Source organism: Achroia grisella, unplaced genomic scaffold, assembly GCF_030625045.1.
Source record: "Achroia grisella isolate CSIRO2021 unplaced genomic scaffold, CSIRO_AGI_Agris_v1 utg900, whole genome shotgun sequence".
In the NCBI taxonomy this organism is placed as follows: Eukaryota; Metazoa; Arthropoda; class Insecta; order Lepidoptera; family Pyralidae; genus Achroia; species Achroia grisella.
In genome coordinates, this window is record NW_026713059.1 from 603,714 (window position 1) to 613,553 (window position 9,840).

Sequence of the window (9,840 nt, forward strand, 5' to 3'; positions counted from 1 at the left end):
ATTACATTAAATATTAATTTCCATATAATTTTAGTGCTTCAATTTTTAAAGTATTGTATATAATCGTAGAGTTGTTTAAGTTTATTGTAATAATTATAACAAGCTACCTGACTTTGGCAGGTAGCTGATGTCTGTCTATTTGTTCTGGCTAATCTCTGAAATGGCGGGACCGATTTTGACGGGACTTTGTCTTCTTCTTCTTACTTTACTTACTTCTACTACTTACTTCTTACATCAGCTACCTGCCAATGCTAACTTAACGTAACTTAGGCTATTATTATTTTAGTAAAATATAGTTAAATTCCACGCGGACGAAGTCGCGTGTACAGCTAGTTTATATAATCATAATGCTAATAATTGAATTGCATGATATTACAATATGTTTATTAAAAAATAGTTCAATAAATGATTGCCATAAACGTAATGACTGGGTAGGTAGGTATTCTGTGTTATTTGTTCACGTTTAAATTATGCTTTCAGTTTTATTTCCCTCGAGACTATTTGTCGTTCGTTTGCAAATATCTATTATGGTATATACTATAACTGGTAAGTTAACAATTAAACTATACATACATATTTTCAATGCTTTACATCCGATATGTCTCAAGTTCGAATCCAAGCACAATACAAACATATATATTTATGAGTGTGATTATGTATTTATGAAAATCTGTTTATTTATTTCTATTAGCTGTCAATCTATAAAACTATTTCGGCATTGCTTGGGACTAGATGGCACTACATGAACTGTATAGGATTTGTATTATTACTATTTTCTCTATTTAATTCGAAGCTTTTGTTATTAGATATGTATGATGGGGTACATCATATGTGATCCTATTATGTACAGTAATAATAATAATTACAATAACCCTAGGCAATTCACAGCCTAAACTTGTTCTTTGCGTACCAGATAACTGACAGAATTTATAAATATATTTTTTGTAAGTATGTAATGCATAGAAAAAACCCAGACTGACACAAACAAATATACACAAATTTGTACAACAATTTTAACAATTAACAAATTGAAATTAATTAAAAATAAAAAAAATTAACAATTTTATTTAATTTTACACTTTTTTGCACCAGTTACAGAAAATATTAATTATATCTTACAGGAACTTTAAATTACTTTATATTGGAGGAAAGGGGATTGTTAGTCACGTGGACTGATGACCCCATTGCTAGCAATGTACTACGTTAGGTTGACCTCCACATAGTTCCCTCTAGAAATCATAGTGATGAATTCATGGCGAATTTACCACGATGGACTAACTGACCTGACCTCATGCTCATCTTATCATCCTCCACTGGTGTCCCGCCAGCATAAACCGTTAGCGCAGGCAAGTGCTGCATTCCATTATCATCCATAAGAAAAAAAAATACTATATATATTTTACTATAAATCATCTAATAATAATTTTTATACAAGAAAATTATAAATAATGAATTATGCAAGAAATTTGAGCCAACAATAAAAACTCCGATGACAAATTGCAGTTAGCAACTTTCATAATGTTCGAGAGCTTAAGAAACAATATTGTTGTTTCTTTGTACACATTTGTTTCTCTCAGTTGCCATTAGTTGATTTATGTTGGTAGGTAACTTGGATTACAAGTATTTTTTTACATATTTATTATCTTATATATAAAATTCTCGTGTCACAATGTTAGCTACAATTCTCCTCTGAATCGGCTGGACTAATTTTTATGAAATTTCATATGCATATTCAGTAGGTCTGAGAATCGGCTATTATCTATTTTTAGACCCCTTAGTGATAAGGACTGAAAAAAAAATGTTAAGGGTGGACCCCTAACATTTTTTTTTATTTTATAAACGATATTAGCTGTTTTTATTAAAAAAAAAAGGAAGTCGCAGGTACTTTTTTTATTATTATAAATATTTATAAATTATTTAACATCTCTTATGTTTTACACAGTTACATATCTGGGATTCGAAAAGGATTTTAATAGGCCCCTTATTTTGGACTTGAGGCCCGGGTGTAAGTTTAAGGGGCCCTTTTGCCGACGTACTTCAAAAAACCGTCGATACCTCTCACTCATCAGGTCCATCAGATACCTTCGCTTCAGCCACATCATACCATTAACTGAGGTGGAAGGATTCCTTACCTCCATACTTAACATTATAAATATTTAAGTGTGTTTGTCAGCCTTTGTGATTTAAATTTGAACAGGTTTTAATGGATTTTAACGTAAAGATAGATCGTCCGATAAAACGATTTTGGCTATTTTTATTAAATAAAAAAAACAAAGGAAGTCGCCGTTTATGCTATTAATATTATAAACGCGAAAGTCTGTGATTATGAATGTGTTATTCTTCATGCAAAAACTACAAACGGATTTTGATAAAACTTTACAGTAATATAATACACCAGAATAATATATAGGCTATAAATTTCAGGCGGGTGAAACCGCGGCGCACAGCTAGTATTGTTATAATAAAGAATAATAATGTATGTATTAGTTTAATTGTATTTTTTATGAATTATATAACATAACATATATATACATAATTACATAGCTTACACTATTAGGCATACCAACGTTGAATTATTTTTAGGCGGCCATTTACAATGAATATTCATCGACATAGTAATTAATCTTTATTAATTAGGAGCTTCAACCTTGGTAACAAATTCAGTATGTTTGTTTTCTTTTTTAGGGTTCCGAAGTAAAATAGTTACGACAATTTAATATAGCTCTAAATTTCTGAAGTATTAATGTTATCCATTTTAAATTTGGAATTATAATAAGATATAGGACAATTCACACAGAGCCATCTAAAGTCCTAAGCTAAAGCTAGAACTAAGCTGTTATGTGAACTAGCCAACTAAAAAAAATACTTGCATTTTTTTGTTCATAAGTTTTAGAAATGTATTTATCGTACAATGTATTGAACAGCTACCATTTGCTTTCAGTCCTAGCAGTTTTGAAAATATTCTATCGTCTATGTTTATCAGGGAAAATGTAGGATTCTAATGGTAAAAAATTAATCAATAAGACGGCAAAAGTTTTGAATATGATTGAAAATTAATGTCTTTGAAATAACCAGAAATAGAAGTTCCAAATTTGATTTGTTCAGAACCCTCAAAGTATGCGAGTCTCCTTTTTTATTTATATTATCGGCCATTTTGCTGTATATTTTAATTGAAATGGTATAATTAGAATAACTGTGCATATGTAATATTAATTTTATATGAACTAGATTATTTGTTTGACGTAAGTCATGATGACTAGGTAGTTGGTTGACCTAAATGTAAATAAAAAAAATATGGCACTTTCTTACTTCATATATATTTTAATAATAATAAACTATATTATTTTAGTTTTTTATGTGGCTAAACTGGGCCTGGCCTAGGCCTGTATTTTAGATATCAATTTCTTTATTTTGTTAACACAATTACTGGAAACTCACTATTAGTGTGCGTAAACAATAAAAAAAAATCAAAATAGGTAGCTTAATTTATACTATCTGAAGACGTTACTTCACATTATTGGACACGTGTATGAATATATTTGTGTCTATAATACTTTCTCACTCATACACACACGTATGTGAGTGAGAAAGAGAGTAAGAACAATACGTTTTTTGTAATATTTCCACTTTTGGGTAATTGTATCTTTGTAAGAGTTATTAAATAACTAGAAATAAAATGTATCTGAACTGATCTGGATGTCAGAGAATAAAGTATAATTAGGTATAAATACAAAAAAACTTGACGTTCATAAGCAGCTAAAATGTCCTACAATAAATTATTAATAATCCAGAATTAATTATTTGAGATTTTATTTGATTTAGTCTTTTTATTTGTACAGCCCTAGGGTAAAATTTAAAAGGGAAATGGTACAGAAGATAAAAGACAACACCTTTTAGTGTCTTCGTTGAACATTATATCATTTCAAACAAACATTTCCGTTGGCTTTAATAAGTTTTTATGTATTGGCTTCGGCCAATATTTGATTTCCGCATATTGGCCAGGGTCATACGTTTTCTTTTGTTTTACGTATAATATGATAGTTCGAAGAAAATTGTAAAGATATTATATATATAAGAGATATTAAAGTTTCAGCACTGACTGTTTCAGCCTTATGCTGTTTTTCAAGAAGAGTATATTAAGATTTTTCAAGGGTAGGCAACGCAGGAGACACCTGTGTGTACCTGTGTTTCAGGCGTACATAGGCTTCGGTAACCGTTTACGATTTAGAACACGTTTTCCAATTCCTATCTACAAGTCGATAACTCACAGCTTGTTCACCATTGTGGATACAATAAAAAAGTGTATTTTAATAAGACCTACATCATTTGAAAATGTACATTAACGGGTTTTGAAATAGCATTGCGTTTTCCAACTATAAGAGATATTACATCCATCACATAACCATTAACGTTGTGCGCTGAGAATAAATCGTCACAAGAAGATATTAGCCTAGTATTACCACTATAAAGACTGTCATAGACTGTCATAGTTTACTTTCCTAACTTAGACTCAAAAGGTCGGGAGTTGAAATCTAGTTCAAAACTTTGTCTCGATTTATAATGCTGACTAACACTTCAGTTGCGGAAAATCTAATAAGTAAGACTTCGTGTCTGCTTGAAAAATAGCAGAATATTCAAGTATCAGAGATTATTACACTGCTTGATTTTCAAAATTAAGGTACATACCCACATAAAAATATTAATATCGAGTTATAGTTGAATGTTAAATGTTTATTTATATAATTATGGTATTTGCACATCTTATATAATAATTAACAAGATTTCAGCAATATTTACCATTCAATATTAAAGTGTAAATTATCTTACAGACTAGTATTGCATTTAAAACAATAAAATTATTTAAACCGCCACAATATACATTCCTTTTTATCCTTAGATTTTAATTTAACTATATTAATAGATGTTAGATAAATATATTAAATTCTCATAAACAAAGTTAACGAAACATGCAACCTCGGTGGTACAATAGACAGCCATGCTGCCTTCTTCCGATAGTCTATACCTATTCGGTATTCGATTCCTCGTACGGTTCGCATTTGTATTCATGAGTATGGTTATTTATATCGGTTTGGGTATTTTCTATGCATATTGTGTATTTGCAAAAGTATGTATCTATGTATTCATTTCAGTTGTCTAATACTCACCCATGATACAAGCTCTACTTAGCCTGGGACTAGGCTGCACTGTGCCATGTATCCTGATATATTGTATTACTAGCTTTTGCCCGCGGCTTCGCTCGCGTTAATTTATATTTTTATTTAATTTAATTATTATTTATCCCCTAGTGGTTAGAATTAATGAAAATCCTTTCTTAGCGGATTATTTCTTGGTATGCAGGTAGATGTTATGACGTAGTAACATGGTCCTGCATGCCAAATTTCAGCCAGATCCGTTCAGTGGTTTGGGCTGTGCGTTGATAGATCACTATGTCAGTCAGCTTTGAGTTATATATATTTAGATATCATTTATAATGAAAATATCAACTAGATACTGAAGAACAACAACATCACTTGGATGATTTTTCGCTCATAACAATAGCTAAATACATAACCAAGATAGACACAAAGTCGTGAATGCAAATTCTTATATTACAGTCAAAACTGCAACCATCGTGAAGTGAGGCATTAAATTAAACCGATAATCACAGAGTTCGTTACACATACAATAAAGATTTTTCTCTATACGTCTTATAAAATTAGATGACATAACAGCATATAATCACGAAATTACAGCCCACAATCAGATCTCTCAACTTTAACCTCTTAGATTCACAGTTGAGAATCGTTTGTCTGATTTTAACTTATGGTCATCTAGCGAAGTTCCGCACACAGTAAATGCAGTGAAAGGCTAAATACCACTTGCTTTCCATTCGGCGTTGCGACATCAGAACCTGTTTTAATACTTACCTATTATATGCTTATATTATGTTATGATAATAGATGTATGGTTTAACTTATCTATTAATCATTCAAATGAGTTAATTTTCTAGTTTTATTATATTACGTATTATAGATACGTAATAGTTGTTTAACGAATGTGATAGAGTTATCAGTGCATTTCCGTTTCCGTTATTAATTTATAATTTTTTTTTTATTAAATTAGTCTCAGGTTTTTAGGTGTTATAATACCATTCCATTATAATATAGGACACCTCCCTGCGCTAACATTTTATATTGGATGGACAGAATAGAAATAGAAATAATATTTATTAAAATAAACTCATTACAAGCACTTTTGAATTGTCATATTTTGATTCTACCACTCATTCGGAATGCAGATTCATCACAAGAAGAATGAGCAAGATACTCTTTTTAATAGATGTTTTTTTTTATATAAATAATTACAGTATAACAAGTAAGAGGCATGCGATAATCAACATAGAAGTCGCTACGCACTCATTATTAATGTAATCAGATAATATTGTCAGTGCTATAGATTTAAAGTTTTTCTATAAAAACATTATTATCGTTAACGAATTCTTCAATTTTATAGTAAGTTTTTTTGCAAAGGAACTGTTTTATTTGACAGTATTGCAAAATAATAGAATCAGCATGATATTAAAAGAAATGAAATTGTTTATTTGCATAGGTACACGGTATATAATGAAGCTTGTCTGAATGTCTGAAATCTGAAATCTGGTACGCAAAAAAATTTAATATTTTATAAGCAATATATTAATGAATTACTCAATACTAGCTGTGCCCGTTGCTTCGCCTGCTTGAAATTTTTAGCCTATGTGTTATTCTGATGTATAAGCTATATTACTTTGTTTTGTAAAGTTTCATCAAAATCCGTTTAGTCCTTTTTGCGTGAAAGTGTAACAAACATCCTTACTCACAAATTTTCGCGTATACATTATTATTATTATTAAGATTGTTATAAATGTAATTGATTAAACACTATTCATGTTTAAAAATTATCTTTATTTCAATTCAAATGTACAATGATCGGTTGCATTTTCACGACACCAAAAACAACAACGGTTGCCTAGCAACGGTAACTAAGAAACAATAAAAACTGTAAGGCGCCATATGGCTTGTTTAAACAGTCCTGTATAAATTAATAACCTACTACAATATTCTTATTGTGAGTATATTAAAATAAATCAATAAACATAATTAATTTAAATATAAACAAATAGGATAGTACCATAAAAACATTTCTCTGAAAACAAATTATGAACCCTATTTTTGAAAGGTCTAAAATTTTGCAGTTCTATATAAGTCGATAATTTATTGTAAATATTTTATAAACGAAGACTACTTATGCTATTATGGCGAATTAACCTTCTGAAGGACTAGAAGACTCACCAGGCCACCAGTCAAAAACCTAAGTAATTACTTAGATTTTTATATTTCTGTATTTTGATAGTCTCTTTGACCATTCATGGAATATAAGGTCGCACTGCTGTTAGTAGGTACTTTCGGTTGGTGTATAGGTCAGTGATTCCCAAAGTGGTCTGTATCAACCCCAAGGGGTCTATGACAGTGGTCATCTTGTTGTTTTTACTTTATGTTTTTAACTTACTTTACTACAGTTAGAAATTTACAAAAAATCAATACCAGGTAAGAATGGGCGGTCTGCCCAAAACCAAAACTGCCGTATTTTTTGGTTTTGGCTCTCTACGAAACAAAAATGTTTGGGAACCACTGGTCAATGCAGTGATTGATGCAGTCCCGATCCCTATTTGTACGTTGAAATATTAATGTGAAATATTAAAGTATATAGCTAGTAGTAGTATAAATACGAAAGTGTCTCATTGTCCTTTTCCCCACCAAACGGCTGAATCAATAATAAGGAAAGGGCATTTTAATATAATCTATACCCACAGCCTATGGAAAATAAAAGTTAGAAAGTTTCGATAAACATTTCTAGTTTACGAATATATGTGATATTAATGCAGATAATGGGATTCAAACCAAAATATGAAAAAGAAAAATTATACATTAACGTTCATTTATATTAATTTCTTTTCATTATAAGTAATAATATTCATGTTCATTATAAGTTTTCGGCCATTTTTATTGATTTCTTATTGGTACTAAAATTTTAAAAATTAAACTAAAGGAAAATAAGTAACTACAGCAGGTTTACGTTTTATTCGATGTAATCAATGTCATATCTCTAATTTACGAATATATAAAAATTATATTGCATTAATGCAGATAATGGAATTCAGGCTAAAATATAAAAATTAAAAATAATATATTTATTTATTTATAATTCTTTATTGCACCAATATTAAAAGCGGATACATAATATATATATAAAGGTGGCCGGAATGGATGGATGCCGAAGGCGGAAGACGCACATGGTGGAAGTCTTTGGGCAAGGCCTATGTCCAACAGTGGACAGATACAGGCTGATGATGATGATGATGATGATGAAAAGAAAGAAGAAAAAATAAATAAGACGGTCTTATCGTTAATGCAATCTCTTACAGACAACCGTAGGAAATAGAGTTTTACTAAAAATAAAGTAGGCAGCACATGAGTGGAAATAAGATAATAAAACCCAAATTAAAAAAAATTTAAAATAATTATTTACACTTATGTAAATAACTTAAAATTAAGTGTACAGATGTATACCGAAATAGGTTTAAATAGAAATCTACACAAAAATAAACTATTAATATACAACTAAATATATATATACATACATATATATAAATATACATACACAAACAATACACATACATATAAATATTATATAAATAACACACTATACTAAATGAAAATAATATATTAAGGTTAATTAACATTTAATTGTTAAGTTAAAAGAATGCTTCATTGAAATTGTTTTATCGAAACATTTTATATACAATAATATTCACTGAATACTCATTTAATATACATATTTTAAATCCAATGGTTTAAAAAGAAATCACTATATGAAATTAATAGTTGGTTAATAGTTAATAATTTCACTTAATTAGATTTTCGTAGGAAATCTTTTGTTAACGGGTTAAATTTTGTCCAATGACCTTTGATACGTATATATTTTTTTCTAAAACGGATACAGGCTCATCTCGTTTTAACTCAAAACGTAAAACGAGATCGCGGGTAACTGTTTGTATCTGACAATTACACTATCAATAATTACATCACATCTTAAACCAAAATACTTGTCCATAGTGTAATTTCCTTATAGAATGAACCGGACATACAAAAAAAATTCCAGGACCATTCACTAATATCCATCTAGTCCCAAGTTTATCAGAGCTTGTGTTGTGGGTACTAGATAACTGATAGAAAAACATTTTTTTATTTAAATACATATTAATATTAATAATATTATAAACGCTAAAATTTGTAAATAAGGTTGTTTATTACTCTTTCAGGCAAATGAACGAATTTTGTCGAAACTTTACAATAATACAGCTTTTGCATTAGATAACATATTTATTTAAATTTAATGCGGGTGAAACTGGGGGCACAGCTAGTACATAATATACGTAGAATAAACCCAGACAAACAATCACATTCATGAATAAAAGTTTGCACCGTGCGAGGAATCGAATCCGAGACCATCGAATGTAAGACAGTGTGCTAACCGCTACACTAGTGAGTCCGAAGAGACATGCATATATATTTATCAAATACAATGCGTCGAAAACTTGAGGTATCTAAGTTCTAGACATAAATTGATGTCATTCATAAAAAAACTTTCTTTTGTATTATAGCAATTAATATAAGCTTATTGCCGTGGCATATTCGATGTAGCGCGTCTATGTTGTTAGAAAGGTCCATACAAATTCATGCGCCCATTCTTTTTGACCAACTTAATAAAGAGGGGACACTAAATTTGATGTGTTTTACG